Here is a 27,037-nt window from a genome sequence, read left to right on the forward strand (position 1 = left end):
GACAAGCAGACTTCAGACTTGGGAGTGGAGGGAAACGTTCATTATAAGCAATAGACTGCATGTGTAAGAGGGGGTCATTAATAATTTGGTAGGAAAGTCATGATTTAAGCATAACAAACTATGCCAACCTTTGCTGAAGATCATCCCAATTTCTGAGCTGTGATTTTGTTGTAGCATAAGCCAATACAGACCGTGCAAAGCATTTCTTGGAGCAAGAATTTTGCTGGTATAGGAGGTTGTAAGGGCGTTTTCTCAGAGCAAGGAAGCCAGCTCTTCAACAACACATCTTTGCTTTTTAAAGACTGATCATTCAAGAAGGTGGAGAGTTGACTTGTGTTTTTGGCACGAGCTGGAGAATTTGTTGCATTGATTTAGAGTTTTCAGTGATTGTTCATGCAAAGAAAAAGCGAGAATGCAGAGGGTGTGTCAGATGATCAAGACGGTGCAACACATTTTTAGATCTACACTATTGATTTAGTTGCTGAGATGCCAAAGTCAAAAAGAGCCATAATCAGTGTTTTTCCACAGATACTCTGAATAAATATCGAAAGCTAAAAAAAATGTATTTCATAGAACAGAGAAACGTGCACAAATATTATTTCAGAGATACGCATTACCCTTTATGAAAGCACCTAAAGAATGACACCATCTCTCCAAAACAAGGGACACACTGAACAAGTCTGCATGTACTGATGGGACTTACCAGAGCCGACTCTGTAGTATGTGGATAGCAAAGGGGCTCTGGGTGCCGGCATGAGACCAACAAGGATTGAGATAGCTAGAAAGCAAAGCGATCCAATGTAAACAAAATCCTGCTTTCCCCCTACCAGAAAAGGCAGGTATACCAGGCGGCAAAGGAGTAACAAGCAAGCCTATTACAGGCTTGTGGCAACAGAATCATGAATGGCAGGGACAGTGTCATCTATTGCTTTATTGCATGAGTTTTGTACAATACATTCATGTCAATTTGCAGACACTTCATAGAGTTCTTATCTACACAGTAGTATTCAGTAGTAAGAACACTTAAGAAAGGGGTAATACAGGTTGTAGGTCTTTGTACGATAGGATACTGACCCACCTGGTAATTTGTATGGCTACAAGAGTTGATAAAGAGACCAAATTACTGGATGTGTAGAAAGGCTGGAGAGGAAATTAGTATAGGACTGGGGCCATCAATGCCAAACGATGATGGTAGTCCGACACTAAACTGTTCCCCTGTCCTGTCTTCTTGGAATATGAACCAGTGGCCAGAATCAGTAAGTCCATGCAAGATACAATGGTGGACTAATACATATCCTCCCCCATCCACCCACAATGTTTTATTTGCATTAGGCTGTTCCACCCTTCACAAGCATACATATTTGGTTCAATTAAAAAGTTTGAAATCAGTGTAATTAAATGAAGAATGGCTTTCAATGGCAGCAAGGGTTGATTTAGTTTTTTTAGGACTACGACCGTCTGTGCATGAGAAGGTGGCAATTTCCCAATTAAGTGGTGGTCACTGGGTTTCTTGGTTATCTGCTGCACCTTTATTAGAGTCTTATTCAATGCTCAGTTCCAGACCTCCAATTTGGAGAAAAAATGGCAAGAGAATGCCAATTTGCTCAACATAAAATAGAAATGTTTCCGAAACCAGCGTAGGTCAGAGTTTTTAGACCTTTATTTACATTGTTAATTTATTTTCTTTGTGACCAACTGGACAAGTCTGCCTTTATCAGGGGTAGGTTGGACACTAGATCAATTTTGTTAAAGGAAAAAAAGATATAATATATTATTCCCGGTATCCCCTACCACCTAACTTGTTAAGGAAATGGGTGTACCCCAGTTAGTTTAAAATGGAGATCAGGGTTTCTTGTCACTGAAGCTGCAGGTGTATGTTGTGGGCACAAGACTTGTTTGAATAATTTGAACTTCAGAGTTTTCATTTTTCTGAAGCCACGCTATTTTGGTTCTGCTCACAAAATTAGATCATGAGCATTCCAAGCTGTGGGTTTTGAACCCCACAGTAACAGTGCTCTTGCTGCCTCAACGTTGGTTGACAGATTTTATACGAGTTGGCAGACTCTTATAAAATAAAAGGGGAACTCTGATCTAAATCATCAGATCTAAAGACGCCACTATATAGTGAATACTAGTGCATCAAAGAACCTTACTTGTCTGTATAAACCAAAAAGAAGTAAATCTTTTTGGTGAGCCGAGGTGGAGAGCAAGTCTGCAGCAGTTAGCAGCCTATCCACATCGTTGTGCAGAAATACCTATATTCGCACCAACACACCGCGGAGCGGTGAGCGGAGCTGGTGAGCCGAGGAGGAGAGCCAGTCTGCAGCAGGCTGCTGCAGGCGCGGAGCCTGAGCCGCATGGATCCGGATGTGCGACCGTTAAAAATACCATCAAAGCCAGCACGAGTAATGGCCCTAGGAAAAAGGGAGAGGAGCAAGTCTGATACTGGGTCTGTCCCAAGATCCCAACAAACATCTATAGACGTGAACAAACACTCGAACCCGATAAGCTCTGGTACCTGGACTGGTGCGGCAAAAGAAATGCATGAACAGGTGCAAAATCATGGACTCTTTAAGGGAAGTGTTACCCGACCTGAGCCGCGAGAAACAACTTCTGTACCAGCACCAGCGTTGCAATCGGCAATGGAGAATCCAGTGGCCCCAGTGGCCCCGGTGAGCACGGATGAGGCTCACGAAGAGAGGCGGCATGAGGAAACAAGAGGTCCGCTTACCTCGACCCCCGCCACTGGTTGTAGTCTGCCATCCACCGGTAGGGTGAGGAGTTCGAGCGAGCGCGGTCGGAGGATGGCGACCGCCGGACTCCAAGCGGAATCCCAGCGGTGGGGGCGAGTGCACAGGAAATACCGAAGCGGATCAGGGGAACAAGAACAAGAGTACGACGCGATCCCGCCAGCGATGCCAGACAGAAATATTGAAGTCCCAAGTCCCGCCTGGGTACCGACCACAGAGAAATCAGGGGGGGCAGAAAAAGTGGGCAAAAACCCGGAAAACTCCCCGACCACAGAGGCTGGAGAACAACAAAATAGAAAAGAACACATAGAAACAACAAATCCGGACAATATATCAGAAGAAACAGAAACCATACAAAACAAAATCCAAATAAAAGCAATGGTGCACGAAAACAACAGAGACCAATGTGACAACCCGTCAGGGCAGGGGAAACGTCTAACTAATGGGAAACGACTATCAAATGATCCCAAGACCATCATAGAGATCAGTGCTAGTGAGAGGGACACGGACAGCGAAACGGACGCTGAATCTGATAAGGCGGACACTGTCATTGAAAGTAAAATGGCAGGTGAGCCGGACGATTCAAATAAGGAGACGGACAGTGAACAAATGAAGACAGCTTTCATAGAGAAAAAAAAAAGAAAAAAAAATGGCGGCTAAACCAACGAAACAAGGGACAAAACATTTGAGGAGTATGAGAGCATCTAACAAACTGCCAATGACAGAGCAGAAAGAAAAAAAGGCGAGCAAAAGACGGGGCCAAACGTCAAAAGGGCTGCCAAACCCGTCGCTGTCATGCCCTTTAAAGGCATTTTTCACACAACAACATAAAAGAAAGCAAACCACAGAAACTGAAGTATCCGACGCAGAGATGCTAGAAGTGGTACTAGAAACACCACCTGTCCAAAAGCAGAGGATAATGGAACCGGCTTGCACATTAAAAGACAAACGATAGGTTAAAGAGCTCAGACCCCAAGGAAAGATAAATACCAGCAATAACGAAGTGAGTAAAAACAAAGAAGATCCGAAGGAGGCAGGGAAAAAGTGTACTAACTAAGTAGACATAAGAGGTGATCCCAGATTTAAAGCATTCAATGGGCAAACCCATCAACTAAAGAAAGGGGCTTCGGCGAATTTAGTAGAAACTGAAGAAATGGTGGACGGGCTAAACCAGGAGAGAGCGCAGGCCGAGCAAATGACCTTGGAGGCAAAACAACGGGCCAATATACAGGCCGAAAGAGAGCATTGTCTGCCCTGGACCAAGCCACATTTGACTACGGGTTGGATAACAATGACACCAACAAAAAAAAAAAATGGAGGAGACTAAAACCAATTGGGACAATCTGCGCATGAACAAAGGGCCATCTGGGGGCCTAGCACCAACAGATCGAGATCAAAGACCATCATCGGAATGTTCATTTATGGATTCTCCAGCTGCAATGAGGAGGCCAGAAAAAACTCAAGTATCACCGAAGAACAGACGGCTAAGTGACATTGCAGCATCCATGCAAAAAGAATCACCAAATAAGAAACCAGACATGATAGCAATCATGTCTGCCATGACTATTGTGCTAGCACCGTTCTGTAAATTGTACGAAGCCATAAAAGAGGAGGTTCAAGATAACACCGCAATTCTAACAAACATGATAGCAAAAATGTTGCATGTGGAAAGCTACATAACAGCGGTTGAAGACAGAGCAAGTAATTTGCAAACCAATAGGGAAAGGAAAATTGAATCCTTTGAAAGAAAGATCGAAATCATGGAAGCAGTAAATAGAAAACTAACGCCATCAACGTCCAATCTGAAGCCAAATGTTCAAGATGCGCAGACTCAGTCAAAGGGCAATGAAAAAATCATGTCAACACCTTTAGCTGAGAAAAGTGATGATAATCAATTTTCAAATCGAAAAAAGGACCAGCAAACGAAAACACTTCAGATAGAGGCAAGTAGTAAGCCAAAGAAAGATCCAAAGACGATTTTCGTCTTCACAATCCTACGGGGCCTCAAAGAACAGAGAAACAAGACGAGCCCAGCAAACGGCTTGTAGAAAACGGCATAAATAGATCGCCTAGAACTGCGGAGGACTTTTTGAGCAATTCTGACCTAATGAACATGTCACTACATCTAGAAAATGATCTGAGTGAGGGAAAGGAGGGTGACAGAGAGAAATAGAAGCAGTAAGCGCACCAACGATATAAAAGGTCCAAATGTCGCAGTGAAAGCTGTCGAAGAGGCACATCACCATAATGACCGTAGCAGTACAACTTTGCCTGGGAAAAGCGACTCCCTATATAAAACCAAACGACGATATATTGAGCAGGCCAACAAGGTGAAAAGCAAAATAAATCAGTTCTAGATGGAGTCCACGGAAGCATCGATCACAAAGAGAGGACGCTGAAAAGCAAAATAAATCAAAAGATGAGATACGAGTATTCAAGTTAGAACAAATGGGAATAGATGAAGATTTCATAATACTAAATCGATCAACAGTATTGCAAATAACAAAGAGTATGAAAACGCTGAAAAAAATCAGAACGGAGGACTTCAAATTAGTGGAACCCTACCATAGTGAAAAAAGGGCCAAAGCATATCTTCACTTAAAATCTGCTGGAATAAAATACATCTATCAGCGCGCATATGAAGAAATTGAACAAATGGGCTTTCGTTTGACTGAAATAAAAATGATGAGCGGAAGTACTGATCAAGAGACAGAAGAGAAAGACAGGAGTAAAGAGCGAAAGCATTACAAATCCAAAACTGAGGAGCTGTACCGTCAGAATCGCTGGAAAAATTCCCAGGAGAAACAAGAACCCCAGAGGGGAAACCACTATATCCGTGGCAACGGAAAATGGCATAGCGACACAATTGGGAGAGATGAACAGAAATACAATCTACGACAGAGAGATAACAGGGAGTATCCTGATCATGGACACGACGCAGTAAGAAGTCAAAGAGAAGAGCACCAAGAGCCGTGGAGGAAATCAGGGGCTGGCTGGCTCGAAATCCCAAGAGGAAAAGAAAAATCCGAAGATGAACCATCCAGCTAAAATGACAGAGTCAACTGAATATAAAGGCCCATGGAAGTGCCTGACATCAACCTGGAACAAAAACAGCGGTAAATAACAACGACCGGGGTCAGCCTGCGCCCACGCCAACGAAACAAAAATAGGAGCGGAGCGACCCGAAAATGAAAAATATAGTTTGGGATCTTGGAATACGAGAGGCCATGCTCACCTAACGACAGTCGGAGACGTAAATCTGGGGCTCTATGACAGTCTGCCTGCAAGAAACTTGGTTGTTGAACCAACCCACACTCGACGGCTATACCGTGGAAATATCGCCAGCAGTGAAAGGCCTTCTAAGCAGACCATCGTCTGGTCTCCTAACTCTAACTACAATTAAAACAGGCCTGGGCCTAACAGAACCAAGAAAGTGGAAAGAGGCATACAAAATGCTTGTTATTCTGACAACCTGGTTACATTCTAATGTGAAAAAGCAGAACAACCACCCAAATTGTCTAGCAATAATAAATTGCTATTGGAACCCTCACAACATGGTTAAATTCTAATGTGAAGAAGCAGAACCACCACCCAAATTGTCTAGCAATAATAAATTGCTATTGGAACCCTCAACGCATGTCCACAAAAACCTTTTGCGCCAATATGTGCGCCACGATTGATCAGCTGTATGAAGAATTCGACAAAACTGAAATCATCATATGTGGAGACTTCAATGCCAAATGCGAAGAGACAGCGGGGGCGAATATGGGTGACGTCCAGCGGCCTGGGGGAACAGAATCAGCTACAGAGCGAGGAAAGGCATGGTCCGAAGTTATTAGATCGAGAAATATACAAAACATAGCGTTGCTGTTCCCAGAGCAGAAAATATCCCGACTTGGGAACGTAATTCCTCGGAAGCAATACTAGATTATATATTCAGCTCCAATGGTCTCACACCAAATATTATGAGCTTCAAGGTGCAAAAAACGCAACCCAGTGACCATAACCTATTGGTCTGTACATGGCAAGGTAGAAGGCTGGAAAAAAGGACGTATGAAATGGTAACGGAAACGAACATCCAACAAACACTACTCCGGATAACAGAAGCAGACATTCAGAAAATCAAAATGTCGTGGGATCAAAGAGTTGCCAGAAATTCGGCAAACAAAATCGACGCAAGACCTGACTATTTGCCTTTATTACTGGCATACCAAATGCAAGGGACGAGAAAAAACAAGAAATCAGACCACGCAACGCACGCCTATGATAAAGCAGTGGTCGACAAAAGAAAAATAGGGAGAAGACTGAGAAGAATAGCCAAGAAAACAAACGCCCAGGAAGATTGGGCGAAGTGGCAACTGGAAGTGAAAAAGTATAACAGCTGGCGAAAACACCATAGAGCAGCACAATACCAAAATGACGCTGAAGATATGATGAGAAAAATACAAACAAAAAAATCAAGTGAATTTTGGGCACTAATAAAAACTATGAATAGTACATCAAGTACAACGCAGTGCAACACCGTCTCAGAAGCCAGGTGGATAAACTATCGACGGAATTTGATGGCCCGAACTCTGACATGGCCGGGACGAAGCAAGCGTCAAACACAACTTGGGTGGATGTATCAAACCCTGCTGACATCGAAACGACAATCGGGAAGTTAAAAACATCCAGAGCCCCGGGTCTGGATGGACTGACGAATATGGATCTTAAACGGTTTCCAAAAGAATGGTCGGAAGTGATCAGCATGATCTTTGCAGAATGTGGCAACAAAAAACTGATTCCGGCAACATGGCAGAAAGCAGTCATAGTCCCAGTCTACAAAAAAGGATGCTGAAAAGAACCCGAAAACTATAGACCGATAGCCTTACAGGACATAATAGGGAAAATGTACGCAACCCACCTGCTTGACCATTTTAGAATCTGGGAAAAAAATGGCCCTTCAAAAGATAATCTCCAAACGGGCTTTCAAAAAAATGGCAGTACAGCGATCAACATCATGTTAATAAACATCCTGAAAACTAAGTAAAGGAAGGAGCGCCAAAGGTGTATCTGGCTTTCGTGGACCTTTCAAAAGCTTTTGACAGATCGACCGGAACAAATTGTGGTCGAAACTACAGAGCTGGAACTGTCCAAAAAAGGAGCTCGAACCGATAAAAGCCCTACACTCTCAGACGAAAATCAGAGTCAAGCTAAACCATCAGGGCACCCTATCAGAGGAGATCACGGTTAATAGAGGAGTCAAGCAGGAATGTCCCTTGGCCCTGGCCTTATTCATTGCGTTCCTAGGAGATTACCAGCACTCAAAGAAAAATAAGGGCCTTCCCACCAAAAATTGGAAAAACAGAGATACCAAGACTCTTGTATGCCGATGACGTTATTCCGATAGCCCAGACAAAAGTTGGGTTGCAACGAAAACTATCAAACCTGGAGAAATATATGAAGGAGAACCAGCTTGAGATAAACAAAACTAAAACCAAAATTCTGGCAATCGAGAAAGTACCAACTAAACCAAAGAAACAACAGAACTGGTTTCTTGAGAGCACCAAAATTGAAATCGTAAAGAACATCAAATAACTTGGAGTTCAGATTGACAGCTCAGGAACTGACAAGTCAATGCAAGATCTACTGTGGGAGAAAGCCAAACGCCTAACTTCTCAAACAAGAGCAGTAGATAACAAGTTTGGGAAGTTTTCACTAATTCCGGCGATAAACTTTTACAAGACAAAAGTAGTCCCATCTCTGGTATATGGAATGGAAGCCTCTCTATACATCACACGTCCGCTCTGGAACAAATTGGAGGGACACGTTTGTCCCAAAGTCGACCTCCATGCCGGCCATCAGGCGAGAACTGGGCTAATAGTGTCACTAGCGTCTATGGTCGACCAAAGTGCCATGAGACTATACAGATTAACAAGGGGGGTTCTGGGAGTTCCTCTGCCAGTCCCTCTGCCAGACATTAGTCCTGGGTACGAGAGACTTACCCAGAGTCTTTTGGGATATTTCTTCTCTGTGAAAGATAGTGAGCTAAAGACTCTGGGTAAGTCTCTCGTAACCAGGACTAATGTCTGGCAGAGAGACTCCCAGGACCCCCCTTGCCAATTTGTATATTTAAGTAACTTTGGGTATCACCCTAAATTACTAGGGGAATCCAGACGTGGACCCCTTGCTCACTATTCTTAGAGAGGCACAGCTCCTCCCTACTGATGAGGTCCAACCAGACTGAAACACGTGTCTGGGGATGCTGTTGGTACTCTTGTTCAGAGGAGAATTGCCTAGCATTTCGGTGCTGGACTGCCCCAGGGCAGGACAAAGACTGATATTTTTGGGATATTTCTTCTCTGTGAAAGATAGTGAGCTAAAGATTCTGGGTAAGTCTCTCGTAACCAGGACTAATGTCTGGCAGAGAGACTCCCAGGACCCCCCTTGTCAATTTGCATGAGACTATACAGGAAAATAATCATGGCTGACACACTACGCACGTATATCATTAAGGAAGAAATTGAAATAGGTAAATGCAAAGCCCTAAAAAAATGGGTAAAAACCAGAAAAGATGACCTATCTCAAATAGCCTGCACAGAAAAAGAGCTAAAGGAAAATCCTGATTGCATCAAACGAAAAATGAAGGATTTGGATTGGAGAAAGCGGTGGGGAATAAACTTCTAACGCATCTGCTGCCGACTTTCAATAAGCTGAAAAAAACGCAAAACTACTGTGCGAAATTTCCGGACAAAAGATTGAGAAATCTCTTCATGAAAGCTAGATTAAACCTACTGCTAACTCTAGCGATTACATCTATTCGAGGATCCGCGAGCGACCAGAGATGTCGCCTATGTAAAAAGGAACCAGTGGTAGAAACCCTGAAACATCTGGTGATGGAGTGTCCGCAAACTAAACAAAACAGAAGCACATACCTCCTACCGCTGATAACAAATCCATGGATGATACAATCAGACAACCTGTGGAACAGATTGATCTCTGGCGAAACGACTAGATGGACGGTGGCGATGGTTAAACTAATAGAACTGGCGTTCCAACAGATAAACCAACCACAAATGCCAAGTACGGCCCAGACAAACTGTAAGCCATCAAAGTGAGCAGGATGAAGGGACAATCCTCAGCACCTTTTTATGTTAAGCAAGAGAGATTCGACAGCGATCTGGATTTGAAGTGAAAAGAGAAGTTTTGTAAAAGCGGGTTGAAACCTTGATGAAACTCAGGCTAAACGGAGTAGAAATCAATAAATAATTTTTTTTAAAAACGTAAATCTTCTATTTTCAGCATCCTTTATTAGTGCATCTCTTGCTTTTTCAGATTCGAAGTGGCAGAAACAGTAGCCCATGCATTGCGAACAACATATTCTTCCGTCAGGGCTATAGCTGTTCTATGGGTTGTTGTCCCACTGAAACAAATCACTGAATCTGTGTCTTGTTGCTTTAATCACACCAAACACTTAAAACCTGTCTGTGTGTGCCAAATGGATACCAGCATTGGGCTTAGTCCCCAGGACTCGAACTCTCATAAAATGGTGTGCCTTCTTCCCCAGAGGTATGACATTTTATGAGAGTTGAGGTTCAGTACTTTGCAAACGTACCTGGTGGTGCCCTCACCTAATCTTCATCTTAGACTTGTATAAAATCCCAGGCACATAAACACAGGGTCCAACTCTTGTAGCTCACCCTGGGCTTTCATACAATCATCCTGTAACAGGTTGCAGAATGCGTTTATATGAATGTGTGACTCCACTGGAAGCAATAGAGGGCATTCAAGTGTGGCAATGGGGTCATATAAGCACATATTTTCAGGTAGAGTTTCAGCGTTACAAAATGGTTTTGCACTCACTGTAGCCCGCCAAGTACTTTTTGGGGAGGCAAGTATTGATATTGCAGTTATCCTTGTGCCCCACAACATCGTCTCTGGTTCATTCCACTAATGGTTTGTTTTCAACCAAGTATGGACTGTTGAAAGTTAGTGCCCTTGACACCGGCTTGTGGTGTGATGGTGAGGCATCAAAGAAAAGGTATGCCTATATTCTTAACTTTCGGGACAGGGCCCATTCCAGCATGGCTTGCTTCTGGAATTAAATCTTGGTTTCTGTGCGCCTCTCAATATTGAATATAAGGTAGTTACCATTGTCTAAATTGGTGAGGATGTCCTTACCAATATTGATCAAAGTGGTTGAAACAAAGTTTGCTCCAATTCGCGCACAAGCCCAAATAATTGTGAAGATTAAACTCTGCAAGCGACAGTAGGTACCTGCTCCCTTCTTTTCTAAAATGTTGTTGGGTACTCCATGAATAAGCACAGGACACAAAATGGGCAACTGCTACTGGCTATTGGTCAGTACGAATTTTCTTAGCGTGTAGGAATTGTGTGCGCATGTGGAGAATTTGCATCAATGCCAGGAAGCAAACGAGGCTTTGCTGGTCGGCTTGCAACTTTACATTTCTTACTGTGGGTCAACTTTAGTATTTTTTTTTAGATATGGGGCTAGGATTACATGTTTAAAAGGTGCCTGCTACTTTCTCCTATAGGATGCAGGATTTTAAGTCAGAAAGGTTTACCCACACAGGTTGCTGAAAAGAACTCCTCCTACCCAAACCAAGTTATCTTGTATGTGGTTCTTCTGATGGCGTGCCTAAAGGCCCAATATGTCCTACTACAAGGCAGCACTTTAACACTAGCTTTTCACAGCATGCTTTCTCAATTATAATGTGCTCAAATTAAACGATGCTAATCAACACATTAGACGAAAATGGGCACACACACATAGATGGAGCAGTAGCCCCTATTCAATATGTTCCTCCAACTACAACATCTCTTTCATCAGTCAACGTGCTTCTGATCCGCACTAATTATTTTGTGCCTTTCTCATGCTCACCAAAAGCATTTTTATTTGGAAAAAATAACTAACAATGTGAACTACCTGAAAACGAAGATCAGTCTTTGAATAGGAGGCTAGTCCAGAAAGCAGAATAAATAATTCAACTTTTGTATTGCTAATGGGGAGTCCAAAATAATGCAGACATCCCGATATTTTAGTAGGCATCTAAAGAATGCATTTTTTAATTGAATAACCTTTTTGAATATTTAAATGCAAATTGATTTCCTGTTTTGTGCTCTTCGTACAACTGATTATTATTATGAATGAAACCCATAAATCTGGCCTTAAAATGTGCACTAGCCACTGGTCTGTGTGCAAGTGTAGCACAGAGTGCGAGTGACTTTTTATGCACGGCTTCCACCTTGAAATGTAACCCCTACGTAGAACAGCGTGGGCATTACCTTGAGAATGTATCCAGCTTTTTAAGTCAAACGCCCTATATAACTAGCTGCAAATACAAATTGTAAACGTAAATCATTACATTTTTTTAAACATAGTTACTAAATGATGAATATTAACGGACAGATTTTTTTTTCCAGTTCAACGTCTTAGGAGACTGCCTTTCGAAAAAAGTGTCCAACTTGCAAAATCTACAGTCACCACAGAGGGCATTGCAGTGACACACTTAACACACCACCTCACCCACCTCACCTGCTGGCATCTGGGAGCATGCTGAAAACCCACCTCTATAAATTCGCCTGTGTAGCCCACAGATTTCAAGGTCAATGCATAACATTGCATCTGAAGCTTCAACATTCACTACACATGATGTGCAAGCAGCATAAGGCCCCAATGGAAACACCCAATCTCTTGCTCTGGGTGCATAGCATGTATGCCCAAGACAAGACGCTCTGCTCTAGCCCTGTTTGAAGGAACAGCATGCTCCCTTACCAGCCATAGTTAGACCTTTTCTTAGTTTACGGCACTGCAACAACACAACTTGGTATTAGCGCTCAGAAGAAAAAAAAAACTTGTATATAAAATAAATTGTGCCGAAGTCAAAAGAAAAGTAATAACAGTTTTGGCAGTTAACAAACCCATCAATGTTTACCGTTCAGTGTACTAGCATGCGGTGGGGAAAAATACCTGTAGTAACAGCGTTGTTCACCACCCGTCAAAAAAAACAATCATGAAGCTCCACCCAAGAACTTCTCCCTGGAGATGGACGCATGCGGTCTTATCATGACAGCTCCACTTTGCTTCCAGTCGCCCTACCAGGCTACACCACACCCAGGCTAGAACTTGTTTATCTGAGAATTCTGGGCGAGCACCGTGACCTTGGCACAAGAACAAGCGTTAATTACACACACAGGACTTTCCTGTCAACGTGTCCTTGATCAGCAACGTGTGTATGTGCAAGAGAAAACTTCCACACAACACTTAAGCGGTGTGTGTTTTTAAAGTTCTTGGAAATAACAGGAAGCAACACTCATTCCCAGTTGCAGCGCAGCGTTACCACAGCCACATTTCACAACAGTGCTTTGATGGGCAGAAGAACTAATCAGAAGGGTCTACCTAATCACAAAATGGAGGTTATTGCTCTCGCTCTTTTGTACACTGGTCACTTCAGAGTTCCATTTCAGACCTTCAGCATTCCGAAGGAGACAGACAAGACATACTGCTGGGACCCACACCAATAGATTCCCCATCAAGACTTTTAAACAAAGTTAGTAAAGTCAGAGGAAAATGGAGAACTTGTACGTGTCAACACGTACCACTCCTCTGCGACTCAAGACAGAACTGGTAAGGCAACGACCACAGCATGGCAGCACAAGTTCAAGCGAATACCCACAAGTACGAGTTAACATGGCCATATACAGGTGTTAGACTTGGCACGGTCATGAAAGCAACCCGTACAGGACCCTGAAGGACTCCCCCCGCCCCCACCAAATAACATAGCTGACTGCAAGTGGCTGCGGCAGGTGCCTCAGCCGATGCGCTAGACACCTGCAACTATGGGCCCCGGCTCAACCCTTACACCATGAAGAAGTCAGCTGTTAGACAATCTCTTCACAGCCAACCGGCAGCCCTGCTGCCATGGCACCCCCACGGTTGGAATGAGATGCCAATACTGCAATACCCTCCTCCCCATCCTGCAGCCCCACAATGCTACCATGTCACCCTGGATGTCAGTGGTGCAACATGTAATAACGTAGGAAACAGGTACGTGGAAGTCAGCTTTATTCTTCAACCCGAACACCGTTAACATCCATCCCCTCCCAGCTCCTTCCTTTCAAAACCAACCGCCGCCTCGAGCGTGGAACTCATGAACATTCCACGCGCCTGGAACCTTTGACTAAGGCTCGCGGAAGCGCGAGCAACTACTACACAACACCATTTAGCTGACTGGGCTTCAGCCTCCGTCTCCTCCCACCCGAAATGTTGGGCTATGTTGACTCGACCTGGATGACTTACAGATCTGTGGCCGGACAGAACAGGACACAGATATTAAAAGCACCTGGGATTCACTGTTAACAAATGCCCAGCAATTACGTAAAGCATTTCACAGTTAGCACCTGCATTCATATGCATATATTTTTTTTTTGGCAATTGAAATCGTGAAGCGGGTTTGGTACTTGCATGTCAGGGGAGTGATTGGAAAGGTAGAGGGCGGCTCATTCTCACAGCAGTCCTCGAGCGTGTGCTTTCGGACTCAAAGGAGTGAGTTAGCAGCTTGTACCATTGAAGCTGCACTAGAATTGGCTCATTAGAATGAATAAAGAAGTTAGATGCCCCCCCACCGTCTCTTAAGTTAGGTGCCTCTTCCAACTTTTGAAGGGTTAGTCTCCCCCTCCCTACGATGGTACCGACACTGCTCCAATGCCTCTCTCCCGCAGCAAGGGCAGCGCCATAGTTGTAAAGGCACGGGCTATTAGTTAAGGATTGCGGCTGCTACACGTCACCAATGGTTGTTTTAACCGTGGGTTTGGAAGGGGAAACCAGGTAAATATTTCGGTTGTGTTGTGATGGGATTGTATTGTTAAAGAATGGCACCGAGACACCTTCAGGGACAGCAGCAACATTTTAAAAGCACGGTACATTACCACAGCACTGACAACATCCTTTCAGTGGCATTGCTATTGTGGGGATGGCAACTTCCCTGCTGCAATAGGACATGTACGCTTGAATTGGCACGGTGGGATACTTAAGAATGTGAAACGCCGAATGTTCGGTCTACTCCACTAAAACACATAACGCGCACACAGCTTTGAATACATTGGTTAAGACTTCCACTGCTTGACAGGCAAAGCCGCATGTATTCTTCTAGAGTTATACTGGGTAATCGGAGTAAAGAGTGTGGCAACAGTTAGAAAGACCCCGTATTAAGGCTCAGCGTGTGTTCCAGGTACAGAGATCCTGGCCACCAGAATACATGTCCCACACTTGCAAACAAAATGAAATGTTCCAAACACAGTGCCCTGGAAAGACGGAATGCCTTACCGGTCCGCAAAGACAGATACGCCGCTGCCAATCAAAGTCAACTTTGGCAAAGACCTTTTGCTTCATTGAAACTTCCCCCCCATCATCGCCGCCGCTCACATGACCCACCGAAGCCCGCACCGAAAAACACGACGAAGCCGAGGTGCCAACTGCTTCAATAAAACCGCTTGCCAAAAACGTTCATCGTGACCGGCAACCGTAAACGCGCGTCACCTAACAGAGCCAGTGCCTCCTTGCACACTCTGTCATCCCCGCTCGTGGAATGGCAGAGCCTTTCACTGAAGCATTTTAACTATTTCTAAGCTTAGACTGCACCGCACAGGCATCCCGTTTTTTTTCTGCTGGTGACTCATCCTACTGTAGGAAACGCACCACGTCACACGAAAACTCCCACCCCTAAAATACTGCTTTTCACTATTAAAGACGCACACATCGACGGAACCTACTCCGAGGACGGCTTCTCTTCGGCTCCCAGTTTCTCCACCTCACAAACACGCAGCACTCGTCTAGGTGCCCATTCAGAAAAAAAGCAGCATGTCCCAGGCAAGGTGGATCGGCGAGTCCTGCCAGTATATCGCAGTGTGCCGCCGCCGCTGAGCAACCCTGACTCTAAGCTCAACCCCCTCCACTATAAATTCACTCCTTAAAACACAAGGTATGGCGACGGGGCGCAGGGGGGGAGATAGCCAGCGAGTTACGGATATATTGCCACCGCGAGCTTTAACGCAGATATATTTCGCACAATGGACGCTGAAGGGCACATTAACCTCTAAACTACAGCGTTGCTTGCTTCGTACATATTCTGATAACCTTCATTTGCACAAAACACACCGACTCCAGAGCGAGAATCAAACAGACTTTCCTAACTCGTCTCCCCATCTCAAGCCGAGGCATATGCTCTTCATTATTTATTGAAGCATTAACCGTGGAGTCTTCTACTAAACCGTGCAGGGCACGTGCCCGTGTATTATAAAAAATTAATCAAAAACAGAAGTTGGACTGTTAGCAATGACATTTTCCTAAATGACTCAGTGGCAGGTTGTTTCTGACAAAGCGCACGTGTACACGAGTGCTCTGCAAGACTGACTCCTCCTGAAATACGTATTTCTGCTCATTTAGTGGCTTTTAGATATTGAAACCTTATCTTTTATATTTCACAATAATAATGCGTTAACCAGCAGCAAAAAACAGTGTACAATTTCGCAGCAATTATTGTTTTGTCATGCGGACCTCTTCGGATAAACGGCAAGGGAGCAGAATTCAACAACCTGCTAGACTCACCCACAAGACATTAACGATGACGTGACCTCATAGGACCCCCCAGTCACATGAGCATGCGCGGAACCCAGCCAGCAGCACACTTGTTCACATCTGTACTGCTGATCACTGCAAGATCTCCAATAACACCATGTTAACATACTGCAATCTCGCCACAGGGGCAGGTGGGGATTGGAGGGTGAGGAAGTCTCCAGTGGCCATATATGTTCAGGTTATTAATCTATTAAGCTCCTAAACTGTTCAAGTGTCCGGGTGCTGATCTACACACTTTCTGGATTTACTCTGGAAAAAGACCCAATTCTGGAATCAAAATCCGAATCTTGCAAAACCAGAATGGCTTATTGTAATCCCCCAAAAATTAACTTCATCGGAATTCTGGTACTCTTAGTCCTTGTTCCCCCTCTTTCACAACTGGTTGGGATAACCTGAAGCTTCTCCAAAAGAAGGTGCTATCACTTTGTGGCTTTTAGAATGGGGCTCAGTATGCACAACCATCTCTGTGTAACCCACTATGCGCACCAACAGATACCTCCCAGTACCGCCTTTTTTTTCACCATGGAGGTTGTGGTATGGCATATGCACATCGGAGGACAGCTGGGATGGTGTGTGAAGGAGGAAGAGCAAGGAAGAGGAGTATCGCAATCACTATGAAGGTAACGTTTTTCGTACTTCAGCGTCCGGATCTCCCAAATTGTTGGGAACCCAGACTGTGCAGATCGATGAAATGGGTGGAGGAGACAACATATGTCCGGCCAGGGTTCAAGCAAAAGAAAACCGCAGTCTGTGTAGGGTGTGCAGAATACTGCACGGCTGTTTAGATTTTCCTCCCAAGAGGAACCTTGATCAACAAGTCACCCAGGTAGGGATGAATGTGTATATTTAGGAGCAGCCACTCCCCCAAAATTACTTCTGTAAACAGCGTGGGGCTGTTTGCAAACTGAATGGAAGGACCCTGTACTAGTAACGTTGATCGTGCAAAGTGAACCTGAGATCAGCATAATTTTTCTGATGAGTATGTGCAAGAAGCGTTCGGAAGATCCACTGACGTTACCCAATCCCCTACTTGGAGTCTCCAAAATTTGTGGCAGGGTTGTCATAAAAGGTCTCTAGATTAAGGAGCCTGTTAAGCTACAATAGGTCTAGAACTGGTCATATCCCTCCTGTCTTCGGCACAGTGAAGAAACAAGAGTAGAATCTCTCGCCATTTTTGCTCCCTGGAGCCAACTATCGCTTTGAGGAGGAGAAGATTTTCACTCGCCTGCATAAGCAATGGGGGTGGGTGGAGGGGAAGACCTCTGGCCTTTTGGTGGAGACGGAGACAGATTATTATCATGGAAAGAACCCAGGGATCCTGTGTGATGTTCAACCAGGCTTTATAAAAAGCCTTCCTCCTATTAGGGATACACGATACTTAGGAGAAAATGGAAGAAACAAGCACATCCACTTTGAGATCATGCCGATTTGGGAACACAGTACTGGTTGGTGGAGGAGAAGACTGGTGGCTTGGTACTTGAGCAAAATCTACTGTTTTTGTCAGAATTAGATGAAGAAAAAACTTGCCCTTCGCAGATTGTCTTGCTTTAAAACTCTAAAAGCTGCTGGGGTTTGAAAGCCAGGCTTGGCTGGTACAGAAATGCCACTTAATGACTTTTCAGTAAGAAGTCTTGCAGGTTTCAAGTACTTCATCCGTGGAAGGGAACTTTTCACATCAAAGGGTAAATTCATCACCTTCTCTTGGCCATCAATCAGCATTGAGAAGAGATTTTAAGATATGTATGACTTCTCATACACACAGAAGAGTTCATACCTCTGGATGAGGTGTCAGTAAAGTCTTTATTGACCTGCAACTGCTGTGAAGCCAATTCTTTGTCTTCCGACAACCAAAATAAAAATGAATCCTGAGCCTGGACAGGAAGCCAATGGCAAAACCTTTCTAAAGATTCCCAGTTTTGTAAGTTGTATCTGGTCAGTACAGACACTGCATTAATCGGTTTCATGGAAAGATTGGGATTCTGACACACCTCTTTGCCCCGAGATTCCTACAACTTGGAATCTTTGTCCAGGACAGAACCTGGATTATGTTTAGGGCCAATGTCCCTACTAAGGGCTGCAGACACCCCCACAGACTTTGCTGGCGAATTCCCCAGGACGATAATAGGCTCATCCTTGGAGATGTATATTTAGATTCAAGGATTTGAAAATACTAGATTCTGAATGATGCTTTGACCGATTGCTCATTGCTTGTTTACTTAATTAGGCCTCCATTGCAAGTAGAGGTTTATTTGAAGAAGGCAGAAGAAAGCCTTGAAAAAAAGTCCAGAGGGGACAGGCTTCTCATGAAATTAAGATTAGATAAGCAGGAGTTAAAAGCAGCTCTTGGGTATTCAGCATTAACCAGTGAGCAGGAGCTACTACTGGGGAACCAAAAGCTAGTACATAGCGTTCCACAAACATAACATAAGATGCAGATTTAACATTATGCTTATTTATTATGACCCCCTTATTCTTTAAATGTCATATAGATGTGTCCTGATGCTTATTTATAGATTGTACCGAATGCACAGAGTTAAATTCACATAGGTGTGTTTTCTTGGCATCAGTTGGCCTGGGGAGCCAAATGTAGCGGTTGGTGCCAAGCTAACCAGGCTCTTCTAGGCTAAAAGCAGGAGCTAAATAGCTCTGAGCTCCCTTCAATTTCGAACCCTGTGCCTGTATAGCCTTTGACATTACCAAATGGAGCTACTTTGAGGAACAAATAGGTGCCTCATCTCCATCCAAGGAAGAAAGAATTTCATTGACTCTGGGTACCTTCGAGGGAGGAGTGTCGATTGCTAACTGTGCTGGTATCGGAGGAACAGCAACCGAAAGTACAGATGACAAACATCTATCAGAAAGCTTATTAGTCAAGACATCGATGAACTCATGCAACATCACGGAAAGCATCACTGCAGAAGTTATTGAGTCAATGAATTCCAAAGAGTGAAATAGGCCCCGGAACAGCCTCTTCTCCTAAAGAAGCCATAGGAGATTTCGATTTAGAAGCGTCCAGCAAAGTTGATATTTCTGCTCTGTGAAAAGTAGGTGCTAACGATGTATTAACAGTGTTATGACTGCACTTACAACTACACGTCTAAGTACCCAAACGCTTGGGAAGAAAATGTGTACGGAAGGCTAAGAGGTAGAGGGAAACCCCTGCTCTGGCAAAAATTGCAGAATGGGAGAACTCTCCTTCCACACAAGAGTGCCAAAAAGTTCCTGAGATGGTACCATGAAATATTTGGATGGATCGAAATAATCAGTCCCGAGTCAGAAACCTGAATAGGTTCAGAGGGAGAGTAATGCACACTCTTTTGATGTGAAGAATGTTTGTGCTTATTAGAATGAGAGGTGGCGCTATGTACCAAAGCCAGTGCCGAATGTGGTCCATGAGCCTTTCTCTTATGGGTATCCGAAGAGGATTTCCCTGGTTTTGGTTTGCCGGTACCAAAGTAACTGGCTTAGGAACCGCCAGTGCCAACTTAGTGATACCGGGATGCTGGAGAAAGCTAGACTCAATCCCTGAGTTTAGGGAGTTTGACTACACTTACTTAGATAACTTGTGGTCTTTTGAGTGATCTGTGCCTGTTCAGGAAGGTGCGAGGGTTGGAAAACTCCTCTTCGACACCTTCTGAAAATTGTTAGGAGCAAGAAGGTCATCCAGAACTGAAGGCCAAGCCTTATGAACTGGTGCTTTCTTACCGAGAGGCACTCATAGGTTTATGCACCCGGAGTGAACTCCTGAAGTGGCCTTTGAAGGTCCCTTGGGTTTATGTGAGGTGGAGATGTTAACACTGGTACTGAAAGGCAATGCAGAATCAGACACTGCACCAGATTCTCTTACTGCCAAGATGGAAAGACTTCTGACCCTCACAAAGTCCACAGTGGCTTGTGTACCGGACCCTTCTTCAGCTCAGAGACTAAGTGTGCTCTCGGCGACCTGGGTTTTATTCCCACACAAAACTGACGGGAACGCACCGGGTGGAAGTTCTGTTGACAGTTGAGACAAGAGACTGAAGGTGTGCCACCGAGGAGTGCTTTCCTCATCCAATGCCTCGCTTGAACACTGTTAGCTACATGTGGGGAGAAGGAGGCAATGTTGACAAAAAACCTATCCAATCGGATAAAAATTAAAAAAACACCCCTCTCAGAGGGGAAACTGTGAAAAGGACAAAAAAATGAACGTTTCTAAAAGACGCACATAGAAACTCTTCTGACGTCCAATCGCATAGGCAGAACAATAGGAGCTGAGGGAGGCTTGCATGCATTGAACCTCATTTTAAAAGCGTTAAAGTGACAGCACCGTATTTTGGAGAAGCTTTGTTTCTCCTATCCAGCTTGTGCAGGCTATCCCTGAGAGTTAGGAAGGAGGGAGAGCAGGATGCTGGAATACCTTTAAACACTTGCTCTATTTGAAACCACAGTGCGCCCACATTTCAATGGGCTACCCATGGTTCGGACTGCAGGCAATCATGCCCCTGAACTGTACAATACTCCAGGTAATTTTCAACACAATTTGCAGACATCAATTACAGAGCCAAAATCCATTCTATAATCGTTTTTGTACTTCACAACCTTTCCTCCCCTAAATCTAGGCATGCCTGAACGACTTATAAAAAAAAAAACAACGCATACAAAATGCAGCGCCCAGACTGCCCCTCAAACTACCCGAAGAGAACACATCACACCAGTGCTGAAAACACTACATTGGTTACCAAAAAAACAGCAAATCAAGTTCAAATCAATGTGCATTACACACAGAGCAATCCACGACCAAGGCACAGAGTTCCTAAAAGACAAATTAAGCCTACGTCACCCAACAAGGACGCTCCGATCGAGCAGCGGCATCTGTTTGGAGCCAAAACCCTACAACAAAAGAACATTCGGAGGATCTCCTTTCTCTCACTTCACCCCAAACACTTGGAATTAGCTACCAAAGAACATATGTAACACAAGAAACCACCTACTATTCAGAAAACTCCTCAAATCCTGGCTCTTCACCCCATAACTAGAAGAATGCCTATGAGGCATATACACAGCTGAAACAATGCTGAGTGAAGAAACGGATCCTCCCGATCCCACTAAGCCAAGGTTGTCCAACATACGGCCCGCGGGCCACAATGCGGCCCTCCAAGCCATTTCATGTGGCCCGCGAGGCTGTACAGACAACATTGAACAAATAAAGAAATACACCTGGCCGTGGTGGAGGACTGTTACTGCCTCTGGTGGCCCCTAAAAAGGGGGGGGGCACCAGAGGCAGTAACAGGCCACGGCCCGGTTTATTTATTTATTTGTTCAATGTTTGTCGGGTCCGTGGACCCGATTAATTTATTTATTTCTGCAATGTTGGGCGGACCCAACATTGCAGAAATAAATAAATTAATCGGGTCCACGGACCCGGCAAACATTGAACAAATAAATAAATAAACCAGGCCGTGGCGGAGGACTGTTACTGCCTCTGCCACGGCCCGGTTTATTTATTTATTTGTCCAATGTTTGTCGGGTCCGTGGACCCGATTAATTTATTTATTTCTGCATAAATAAATTAATCGGGTCCACGGACCCGACAAACATTGAACAAATAAATAAATAAACCGGGCCGTGGTCTGTAACTGCCTCTGGTGCTCCCAGCACCAGAGGCAGCCACGGCCCAGTTTCAGGGGCGCAGAGTATGCGGGTGCACCGGCCCCCCAGGCCGGAGAGAAGAGACGCAGTATGGATGGTCCTTTGTTCCATCCATACTGTGTCTCTCTCTGGCGGCCCAGGTAAAAGCCGGGTAAAAAACAATGTTTAAAAACTGTGGGACGGATGCAAAGCAAGATGCTCTTGTTTTGCATCTGTCCCCCAATTTCTAAAAAATCGTTTTGGGTTGGGTGTATTTGTACATCTGTGCACCCCTCTTGCTAAGAGGGGTGCACGGATGTAGAGGTACACCCAACCCAAAACGATTTTTAGAAATGGAGTCACAGATGCAAAGCAAGTCTGTCACTCAATTTCTAAAAAATCGTTTTGGGTTGGGTGTATTTGTACATCTGTGCACCCCTCTTGGCAAGAGGGGTGCACAGATGTAGAAGTACACCCAACCCAAAACGATTTTTAGAAATGGGGGCACAGATGCAAAGCAAGTCTGTCCCCCAATTTCTAAAAAATCGTTTTGGGTTGGGTGTATTTGTACATCTGTGCACCCCTCTTGCTAAGAGGGGTGCACGGATGTAGAGGTACACCCAACCCAAAACGATTTTTAGAAATGGAGTCATAGATGCAAAGCAAGTCTGTCACTCAATTTCTAAAAAATCGTTTTGGGTTGGGTGTATTTGTACATCTGTGCACCCCTCTTGGGGTGACACGGACCCAGAGGAGCCTGAGGACCCAGAAAAAAGTAACACAACGGCAGAAGCAGAACCCACGGGGGTGCGAGATGTGGACGTGGGTGCGAATGAGCTGGAGCCGAGATGCCTCAAAAGTAACGCGAAGCATCTGCCGGAGAAGAAGTCGCCTCTAGTAAAACGAGGTAAGAACGCCTCTGCTACACTCACGCCCCCACAAGCCCCCTTTTTGACTTTTTGCCAGAGGCCCCTCCAGATCGTCAAAATAAACCACGGAAAACGTTACAAGCTGTAAACAGCGCGGGGCAGGAAATGCCAAGGACAGCACCTGGAGGCAAAGTTAGTTTGCTAACAAGTCAAGCGGAAGCGACAGTGTATAATGGGGGCAGAGACAGCGATAGAAGCAGGAGCCCCGCTTCGGCGAGAGGTGTTCCAGTCGAGATGGCCGGAGGGCTATCCAGGCTGGCCCTTGGCTCCTGCCCCAGCCTGCCCAACAAATACACGTGAGCCGTCGGAGGCAATAGCGACAGTCCAGGCAAATAAGAACACAGTAAAGTCGGTAGTGAAGTCGAGATCCACAGGGAGGGAGGAAGAGGTGGAACGGATAAAACTGCAGTTTGAACACAACGAGCAGGGAAGCCCCTGAGGGCGACCCATCAAAAGGAGGAGCCCAGACAAACAAATCTGATGAACCAGGAAAGGAGGGGAAAGTTACAATTCAGATAACATCGCAAATTCACCGACAGAAGCAACTAAGGACGCAAAATCCAGATGATTCAATAATTGACATAACAGAGGATAAAGACTTGTCAGCAAATGCTGACCCAATAAAACGACCCGTGGTTAGAGAAGAATTGGCAGAACTTGATCCAGCAAGTATGGAAGAAAGACAAGCGAAGGAGCCTGAGGGAAACCGATCGACAGTTTCGACAAAAACATCTCAGGCAAAACCAACAAAAATAACTACCACCAAAAGGGAAAAGGTGTCAAAAGCAAAAAGAAAAGGAAAACCTATTCGAAATATGTTGACCAGTAGCAGAAGCACGGATAAAACTAGTGAAGTTAAAGATAAAAAACTAGACAAAAAAAGGGGGGGGGGGGGAGAGGTGAAAACCAAACAGACACTCTACCAAACCCACTAATTTCAAATGCTCTGTTGAATTTCTTTAAGAAACAATAATTCAAACGAAAACTGGACTCAGTAATAGAACTGACCGACGCAGAAGAAATGCTAGAAGTGGTAGACGGGATTCTACCTGCAAATAAAACAAGAAAAACTGAGGACTCGAAAGGCATTAGAAGTCCTGAAAGTGAAACTGAAATGGGACCGGACAGGCCTCTAAAGCTACCTCAGGAATCAATAACATCGGATACCACAATTCAATTAGAAGAAAAAAATTCAACGGTTCCACCAAGGAAAGAAAAGGAGAGTCAGCATTCTAGCAAAATGACGGAAGAATCGACACCTCAAATTTTAAATGAGGAGATCCGGCCACGGGAAAATGCCTCTCCCATCGCCGAGGTGAGCCCGCAGCTAGAGGGGAGTCCACTACAAAAGGAACTACTAGACCCCACAGATAAAAAGTCGGTTCAAGATTCCCAGAGGCATAAAAAGTTGCAGGAAGAGGGGGAAAGGGCGCTTCCCCTAATACAAGGGGCACGGGGGGAAATGAGTGAGCAGCCTTGGACAAAAATTCATTTGCACAACTTAAATAGAAGTGAAACTCGACCATTCCAAACTGCAGAAAAAACATCGCTATTAATGGATACCACCGGGGGCACGGAGTGCATCAACCAACCCCATCTCCCCCCAGGACTCCCGGTGGGCCGGAAAACATGTCACAGGCCTACCTCCATTCTCACACCCAAGAACAAACACCAAGGAAGAACAGAAGACAGTGAAATTTTGATGGATACACAAAAAAACTCACCAAATAGAAAACAAGATATGACAACAATTATGGCAGCAATAACGATCGCTCTTGCCCCTTTTGGCAAATTGTATGAAACAATGAACGAAGCAACAAAAGACAACACAACTATCCTAGGGAAATTACTATCCAAATTTGAATTTATGGAAGGCTACATAACGGCGGTAGAAGCCAAAAATGAAAAACAAATATCAAGGCTGGAGGCGAAATGGGCACAAATGGAGATAGACTCCAGGGAAGGGACACAAAGAACTAAGCCACTAGACAAGACCGTGGAAAGTTCAACCCAAACATGTCCAACAAAGGAAAAGATGATATGGAACAGACGCGCATCAACCACAGACAATCTATACAGCCAGAAGAGACCCTAAATCCTAAAAGCAAAAAAAAAAAAATAGCCCTGCAGTTGGCAAAGCAAATAGACACGCAGAAGGAGACAACCACACGACCAGTACACAATAAAGAGAGAATCAATGTGGATTTAACTAAAAGTCCTAGCCGAGATACCGAAAAGATGACAAAGAAGCAAAAAGAGGTTATCCATATAGAAAACTCGCCAACAACGACGGAGGAGTTCCTAATGACACACTCATTAATGGATATGTCAGTCTACTCTGAGGTGGAGACAGATAAAGAAACCGTCCACGAAAAAGATCATGAACAGACACCACAAGAAGAGCATTTTAAACGAGACCAAATTGAGACAGTGACGTGTACGGAGCACAAGACGTACACAAAGAAGGGGCAAATATCTGGCGAAAAACAAGGTGAAAACCAAATGGAGCAGAGTCGTCTGAAACACACAAAAGAAAAACGAGAATGGAATCGAAGAAACGAGAACAGACGGTCGCCAACACCGAAAAAACAAAAATTACAGCGACCCTGGGAGGAAAGGACTAGAAGGACGCCAAGGAGAGAGAGACTAACTAGACGAGAAAAAGAACCGGAAGAAGTCAGAGTGTTCAAACTTGAACAATCGTCATGCAAAAGTGAGTACATCATCCTAAACAGGAAAACAGTGCTAAAAACACTGAATAAAATGAACTCACTAAAACACCTGAACACAGACGACTTCCTATTGATAGAACCATACCACCGTGACCAGAAAGCAAAAACATATCTCCACATTAAAAGCAAGGCTTTAAAGAGTTTGACACATGAACCTCAAAAAGAATTAAAAAAGATAGGCTTCACATTGACCGAAATCATGCAACAAGAAAAACAATTGAGTAGAAGGGGAAGAAATAAGGAGAACGAAGAGGGTATATTTCAACAGATGGCAAACCCTCAATCTCCGGGAAAACAGAAAAGATACGAAGGAAGATTGGAAAAGAAAGAGGGAAACTTCAGAAGCAGGAACTACAGCAATCAAGGAGGCAGACCGGAGCCAAGCGGTAAAAGAGAGCTCTACCCCGAGGGGCAAAGGCAGAAAGCACCAGCATGGAAGAATGAGAGACTCTATAACGACAGTCATGTTTTGGAAAGAAAGGAACAATATCAAAGACCACCAAAAGAGGGCAGGAAAGAAAATAGAAGGTATGAAGAGACCAAAGAAAGAGGAGAGGAAGAGCCAGAAAGGGAAGACCTAAGAAAACCAAAAGGCCCATGGAAATGGTTGAAAGCGGCATTAAACTCCAAACTGGATAAATAGCAACCACTAGGAGGTGAGTCGGGAAAACGATCTCCCCCAGTCGAACTTCAGCAAACGAAGATAAAGAACACGTTGACAATGGCCTCATGGAAAACAAGAGGTCACTATCACCTAACGAACCCAGATAACCAAGATCTCGGGGCTTTTGATATACTCTGTCTTCAGGAAACATGGTTAATGGAGAAACGGGCACTGGACGGTTACGAAATAGAATTCTCGGCGGCAACTAAAGGAATCTTTGGCCGCCCGTCTGCAGGGCTACTTGTAGCAGTCCAAATGGGTTCAGGAATTGAAATTACCAGGATAATAGCAGAATCATATGGTATTCTGGCGGTTTTGACCACCTGCACAAAAGAACAAAAGGGAACCAGTCGCCTAGAAACAGAGAAGATAGCAATTGTGCCAATATACTGGAACCCGCAGAGAATATCAAGCCCGGAGTTCTGCAAAAAAATAGAAGACATGCTGGATATCATCTCAGTGGAAGATCCACAAACAAACAATCATATGTGGAGATTTGAATTCCAATTGCAACCAAAATACTGAAAATAGTGAGAGGAGGAACGTGCAGACGCAAGCAGAAGAAAGAGGAGCCAGATGGAATGCCTTAATGAAATCAAGGAACCTACACAATGTCGCAACATCGAGAATATGGGGGGAGACGATACCAACCTGGGAGAGAGGTGAATCAAAAGCTACCCTGGACTACGTTTTTACGTCGGAAAGTATGCTACACTACA

At 44.4% G+C, this 27,037-nt stretch overlaps 1 protein-coding gene across 6 annotated transcripts in view; it reads right to left on the minus strand.

Annotated features, from left to right (window-relative positions):
• KANK1 (KN motif and ankyrin repeat domains 1) overlaps nucleotides 1–27,037 on the minus strand; it is a 1,603,545-nt gene that overhangs the window by 552,459 nt on the left and 1,024,049 nt on the right. Inside the window, exon 1 of one of the 6 annotated variants that reach the window (XM_069625756.1) lies at nucleotides 15,076–15,339. The exons of the other annotated variants lie outside the window; for them this stretch is intronic. The gene's annotated coding sequence lies outside the window, so the exon portion shown is untranslated. Of the gene's footprint in view, nucleotides 1–15,075; nucleotides 15,340–27,037 lie in introns of those variants that run through there. 6 annotated transcript variants of the gene reach the window in all.

Source organism: Ambystoma mexicanum, chromosome 6p (assembly GCF_040938575.1).
Source record: "Ambystoma mexicanum isolate Mex_15411 chromosome 6p, UKY_AmexF1_1, whole genome shotgun sequence".
Classification (NCBI taxonomy): domain Eukaryota; kingdom Metazoa; phylum Chordata; class Amphibia; order Caudata; family Ambystomatidae; genus Ambystoma; species Ambystoma mexicanum.